This window comes from Ursus arctos, unplaced genomic scaffold, assembly GCF_023065955.2.
Source record: "Ursus arctos isolate Adak ecotype North America unplaced genomic scaffold, UrsArc2.0 scaffold_14, whole genome shotgun sequence".
NCBI lineage: Eukaryota > Metazoa > Chordata > Mammalia > Carnivora > Ursidae > Ursus > Ursus arctos.
In genome coordinates, this window is record NW_026622808.1 from 24,421,412 (window position 1) to 24,428,325 (window position 6,914).

Below are 6,914 nucleotides of genomic sequence, written 5' to 3' on the forward strand. Positions count from 1 at the left end.
ATTCTTCCAATCCATGAGCATGGAATGTTTTCCCGTCTTTTTGTTTCTAACTCAATTTCTTTCATAAGTGTTCTGTAGTTTTTAGAGCACAGATCCTTTTCTTCTTTGGTTAGGTTTTTTCCTAGGTATCTTATGATTTTTTGTGCTAGTGTAAGTGAAATTGATTCCTTAATATCTCTTTCTACAGTTACATTGTTAGTGTATAGAAAAGCAACTGATTTCTGTGCATTGATTTTGTATCTTGCCACATTGTTGAATTGTTTTATGAGGTCTAGTAATTTGGGAGTGAAGTTTTTTGAGTTTTCCACATAAAGTATCATGTCATCTGTGAAAAGAGAGAGTTAAACTTCTTCTTTGCCAATTTGAATGCCTATTTGTTTTCTTTTTGTTGTCTGATTGCTGAGGCTAAGACTTCTCATACTATGTTGAACAATAGTGGTGAGAGTGGGCATCCCTCTCATGTTCCTGACCTTAAGGGAAAAGCTCTCAGCTTTTCCTCATTGAGAATGATATTCCCTGTGGGCTTTTCATAGATGGCTTTTATGATGTTGAGGAATGTTCCTTCTATTCCTACACTATGAAGAGTTTTAATCAGGAAAAGATGCTGCATTTTGTCAAATGCTTTTTCTTCATCAATTGAGAGGATCATATGGTTCTCGTGTTTTCTTTTATTAATGTGCTCTATGACATTGATAGATTTGTGAACGTTGAACACCCCTTGCATCCCAGGAATAAATCCCACTTGGTCTTGGTGGATAATCCTTTTAATGTACTATTGGCTATGATCCATATTGGTTATGAATATTTTGGCATCCATATTCATCAGGGATATTGGTCTGTAATTCTCCTTTTTGATGGGTCTTTGCCTGGTTTTGGGATCATGGTTGATGCTGGCTTCATAGAACGAGTTTGGAAGTTTTCCTTCTGTTTCTTTTTTAAAAAAACAGTTTCCGTAGAATAGGTATGATTCCTTCTTTAAATGTTTAATAGAATTCCTCTGGGAAACCATCTGGGCCTGGACTCTTGTTTTTTGGGAGGTTTTTGATTAGTGGTTCAATTTCGTTACTGGTTATTGGTCTATTCAGGTTGTCTATTTCTTCCTATTTCAGTCTTGGTTGTTTGTAAGTTTCCAGGAAGCCATCCATATCTTCCAGGTTGCTTAATTTGTTGGCATATAGTAGCTGGTAATGATTTCTAATATTGTTTTTATTTCCTTGATGTTAGTTGTGATCTCCCCCCTTTCATTCGTGATTTTATTAATTTGGGTCCTTTCTCTTTTCTTTTGGATAAGTCTGGCCAGAGGTTTATCAGTCTTATTAATTAACGTCTTTAGTGTCAAATCGAATTGTTTGGTGATGAGTTACTCCAATCTGTGTTGATTTCCTCAGAAGACTTGGGTCACCTGTGTGTCAGCTGGGAGAGCTCTGTTGATCACTCAGGGGCATTCTAATATAATTGGGGCTTGGCTAGCTAGCTGTGGCGGATCCCAGGTGGCTTTGGCTGGGCTCTGCTCCACATGTCCTCACTTCCTCTGGCAGCCCACCTGCCTTAATTCACTTTTGGAGCCAGAGATCTAAGACAGAGCACCAGAAATGCACCAAGACTCTAAGGTCCACTGTCACTCCATATCCTGCTGGCCACAGCAAATAAAAAATCCTAATACAGCCAAGATCAAAGGTGGAGGAATGGTCTCTACCACCTAATGGAAGGTGCTGACCACATTGCCAAAGACATGGCCACATAGAACAACGGGGATGTGGGACCCTCTCTGCCAACAGTCTACCACTGGTGTAAATTTCAATTTGAGAGGTTTCATTTCCACTCCCACCTTCAGCAGTGCACTGATCTTTGAGAAGACAGTAAGACTGAATTATGTGTCTACTCCACAGTCATGGAAATTTAGTTCAGAAGGTCAGGCTTTCCTCCAAAGTAAATATTTACTCCCCACCTCTTGCTTGTAGGTCACCATTCCTAGTCCAAGAAAATATCAAAGAAATAAAAGTTTTTCTTTCCAGATACTTCAGAGAGAACAGGGACCCCATTTCTAACTCACCAATTGATGGGGCTAAGAACAGTTGTATCACTGATGCCATCTTCATAGCATCCTTAATATAGATACATTTTTCCTATTCATTGACCTTCTCATTGACATATTCATAATGGTTTTCATTCTGGCACTCCTTTTTTATGGGGAAAATTCTGCTAGAAGGAGGAGACATTTGAAATGCAAGGAAGACGACAGAGACATAGGAGTATTTTTTCATCGTTTTTCCACTTTTGCTTTTTTAATTTAAATGCAATTAGCCAAAACATAGTACATCATTAGCTGCAGATGTAGAATTCAATTAGTCATCAGTTGCATATAACACACACTGCTCATCACATCACGTGTCCTCCTTAATGTCCGTACCCAATTACCCCATCCCCCACTCCTCATTTTTCCAGTTTTATTGAAATGTAATTGACATATAAAATTCTGGAAGTTTAAGCATACAACTTGGTGATTTTATATGCATGTACATTGTGAAATGATCGCCAGGATAACTTACTGAATGCATTCATCGTTTCACAAAGTTATCATTTCTTTTTGTTGTAAGAACATTTACTATGTACTCTGTTAGCAACATTCAAGTATTCAAGACAGTATAGTTAACCATATAAACCATGTTGTACATTATGTTCCCAGAACTCATTCATCTCATTCACCTCATTAGTTTCAGATATAGTGTGCAAAGATTCATCAATTGATATGACACACAGTGCTCATCACATCACATCACATCACATGCCCTCCTTCATGCCCATCACCCTGTTACCCCATCCCCCCACCCACCTCCCCTTCCACAACCCTCAGTTTGTTTCCCAGAGTCGAGTCTCTCAAGGTTTGTCTCCCTCTCCGATTTATTCCCATTCAAATTTCCCTCCCTCCCCCTATGATCCTCTGCACTATTTCTTATATTCCACATCTGAGTGAAATCATACTCATTCATCTTATAACTCAAGTTTTGTAGGCTTTCACCAGCATCTTCTCATTTCCACAAACTCCAGCCACAAACATCAACCTACTCTCTGTTTCTATGAGTTCAGATTTTGTATTTCACATATAAGTGAGATCATACAACATTGGTCATTCTCTGATTATTTCACTTAGCATAATGCTCTCGGAGGCCATCCATGTTTTAGCAAAGGAATGGATGTCTTCTTTTTTATTGTTGAATTCCACTGTATAGATATGTCATCATCATTAATTCACCTGTTGATGATACTCAGCTGTTCCCATGTCTTGACTATTGTAAATAACGCTGCAATGAGTTTAAGGGCACAGATATCTGAAACATTCACAAACATGTGGGAATTAAACCACACACTCATGAGCAGCTGGTGGTTAAAAGAAGAAACCAAAAAGAAAATTTGAAAATCTTCAATCAACAAAGTAGGAAAGAACAAATATTGGTGAGGATGTGGAGAGAGGGGAATACTCTTACACTGTTGGTGGGAACGCAAGCTGGTACAGCCACTCTGGAAAACAGTATGGAGGTTCCTCAAGATGTTAAGAATAGAGCTACCCTATGACTCAGCAATTGCGCTACTAGGTATTTACCCCAAAGATACAGATGTAGTGAAAAGAAGGGCCATATGCACCCCGAAGTTCATAGCAGCATTGTCCACAATAGCCAAACTGTGGAAGGAGTCAGGATACCCTTCAATAGATGAATGGATAAAGAAGATGTGGCCTATATATACAATGGGATATTAGTCAGCTATTGGTAAGGATGAATACCCAACATTTGCATTGACATGGATAGAACTGGAGGGGATTGTGCTAATGAAATAAGTCAAGCAGAGAAAGACAATTATCATATGGTTTCACTTACATGTGGAACATAAGGAATAGCAGGGAGGACATTAGGGGAAGGAAGGGAAAAATGAAGAGGGGGAATCAGAAAGGGAGATGAACCATGAGAGACTATGGACTCTGGGAAAAAAACTGAGGGTGTCGGGGGGGAATGGGGTAACAGGGTGATGGGTATTAAGGAGAGCAAGTATTGCATGGAGCACTGGGTGTTATACGCAAACAATGAATCATGGAACACAACATCAAAAACTAATGATACTATGGTGACTAAAATAACATAATAAAAAATAAATAAATACATAAATAAATAAATAAATATCTTCAACCAAATGAAAATGGAAACATGGCCTATCAAAACTTATGGGATGTTGCCAAAGCAACTCTAAGAGGGAAGTTTATAGCTAGAAATGTCTACATTAAGAAAAATAAAAGCGCTTAAGTGAATAACCTAACTGTATGATTCAAAGACCTAGAGAAAGAACAAACTAAGTCCTAAGCAGCAGAGGAAAAGAAATACCAAATATCAGAGCATACAGAAATGATACATAGACCAGAAAACCAATAGAAAAGATTAACAAACCTAGGAGTTAATTTTTGAAAACCTAAGCAAATTTGCAAGCCATTTGTTAGAGCAAAGAAAAGGGGAGGAGGAGAAGATGCAAATAAATAAAATCAGCAGCAAAGCATCACAAGATAAGTAAAAAATTTAATGACAGTGAAAACACTTTCTGTTCACTCACTCACACTATAACATTTGTAACATTTTTTTAAAAAGGAGTAATATTTGTAGGCAGCACTGTAAATTTTCAAGTAGAATGGCAAAATCATCCAATTAAATAATATAAAATCTGCCACTACAGTCTTCACTTTAATTAATAAAACCCTTTAAACATGGACGCCAACTATTCCGACTTCAATGGTAGATGTTCATCATCAAAAGCACATTTTCCACAAAGAAATATGATGTGATCGAAAATTGTGCTTCATCTCATTTCAGGTCTTCCCTGACACTGAACCCGTATTGGGTAACTTGGTTTATGCAAATTTGTCTTTCTGTAGATTACACTTGGATTGTGTTTTTCATAAATGATTTTTGCTTTATTATTCTGTGCTGGGTATACTGTGGATGCTGAGCTGCTATGAGAATAGGATCCTAACGAGGATCATAAAACCCCAAGACTAGCTACAGAACAAACTAGTAGGTTAAGTATGTATTACCAGAAAGAGCATTTAAAGTATTAACATGGAAATGAATGGCAGACACAGAGCGAAAACCTGTGATCTCAGAATATCCTCTACAATAAAATTATGAGAATGGTCTCAGTTGCAAAACATAGTTTATTCCATGAAACTAGTAGAGTTCATCACTCTACGAGGCAAATGGAAATCTCCAAATCGTTCCTGATTCAGGGTTGGAACTAATATGGAAATTAAGAAAACAAAAAAGAAAAAAAAATTGTTGGCTATCAAAAGGAGCAGAAAGTTTAATAAAGCAGTTGAATTTAGAAAATGTGACACTCCAGGATACAGATAGAGGGATTAAGTTCTTATTTCATGATCTGATTAACGAATCACAATTTCTGGCTGTTAGGCATTAGCCTGCAATAACAGGTACTTCTTGAAAAAATGGCCCTTTTATGGCTTCTTTCTGAAAAATACATTTAGAGTCCCTTTTATGTCTCTGTTCCTCAGGCTGTAGATGAAGGGGTTCAGCATGGGGGTGACCACCGTGTACATCACTGAGGCCACTGCACCTGCGTGGGAGCTCTGGGTAGAAGCAGAGCTAAGGTACACTCCTAGGCCTGTACAATAAAACAAGGAGACAATGGAGAGGTGAGATGCACAGGTGGAAAATGCTTTGTACTTCCCCTGAGCTGATGAGATCCCACATATGGAGGAAACTAGCTTAGAGTAAGAGTAAAGGACCCCAGCCAGGGGAGCAGCAACCAGCAGCACAGTTGCAAAATACAGCACCATGTCATTAAGAAAGGTGTCAGAACAGGCAAGTTGGATCATCTGACTAAGCTCACAGAAAAAGTGGGGGATTTCCAAGACACTACAGAAGGACAGCCACAACGCCATTAAGGTTTGTAACAAGGAATGCAGGACACTCATGATCCAGGACACCAGAACCAGCAGTACACAGACCTGGGGGTTCATGGTGACCGTGTAGTGCTGGGGGTGACAGATGGCCACAAAGCGGTCATAGGCCATCACAGTCAGGAGGAAGTTGTCCAAACCTACAAAAAGTATGAAAAAGTACATCTGTGTGATGCAGCTATCATAAGTTATGACTCTTCTCTATGTTTGTATATTTACCAGCATCTTTGGGATGGTGGTGGAGGTGAAACAGATGTCTACAAAGGACAGGTTGGCCAGGAAGAAGTACATGGGGGTGTGGAGGTGGGAGTCAGAGCTGATGGCCAGGATGAGGAGCAGGTTTCCACACACAGTGATCAGGTACATGGAGAGGAAAAGCCCAAATAGGAGGGGCTGCAGTTCTGGTTCCTCTGAAAATCCCAGAAGAAGAAATTCTGATATTCGTGTATCATTCTCTAGTTCCATGTCTTTGATGTGACTACCAAAATAAGAGAGAAAGAGCAGGACACAATTATGCATTACTAACTGGGCAATTGTATTTGTTCATGTTCTGCACTCAAGAAATTAATGTTTATATCTGTATGAAACATGATAAAATCATGAAAAACTAAAAATAGAAGGAAACTATCTCAACGTAAAGCCTTTTATGAAAAAGCCACAGCAAGCATGATACTCAATAGGGATACAGTGAACATTTCTTCCTGTATGGTCAGGAACAAGGCAAGGATGCCCCCTTTCCTGACTTCTACTGAACATAACACTGGAAGTTCTAACCAGAGCAACTAAAGAAAGAAAAAGAAATAAAAGGCATCCAAACTGGAAAGGAAGAAATAAATTTATATCTGCACACGGTGTGATCTTATATGTAGAAAATCCTGAAGATGCCACAAAACACTAACAAAATTATTACATTAATTCAGTCAAGTAACTGGATACAAAGCCAACCATCAAAACATCA

The 6,914-nt window shown here is 38.7% G+C and overlaps 1 pseudogene; it reads right to left on the bottom strand.

Annotated features, from left to right (window-relative positions):
* Window positions 1–5,491: 5,491 nt before the first annotated feature.
* On the bottom strand, window positions 5,492–6,475 carry LOC125283799 (olfactory receptor-like protein OLF4; annotated as a pseudogene).
* Window positions 6,476–6,914: the final 439 nt, after the last annotated feature.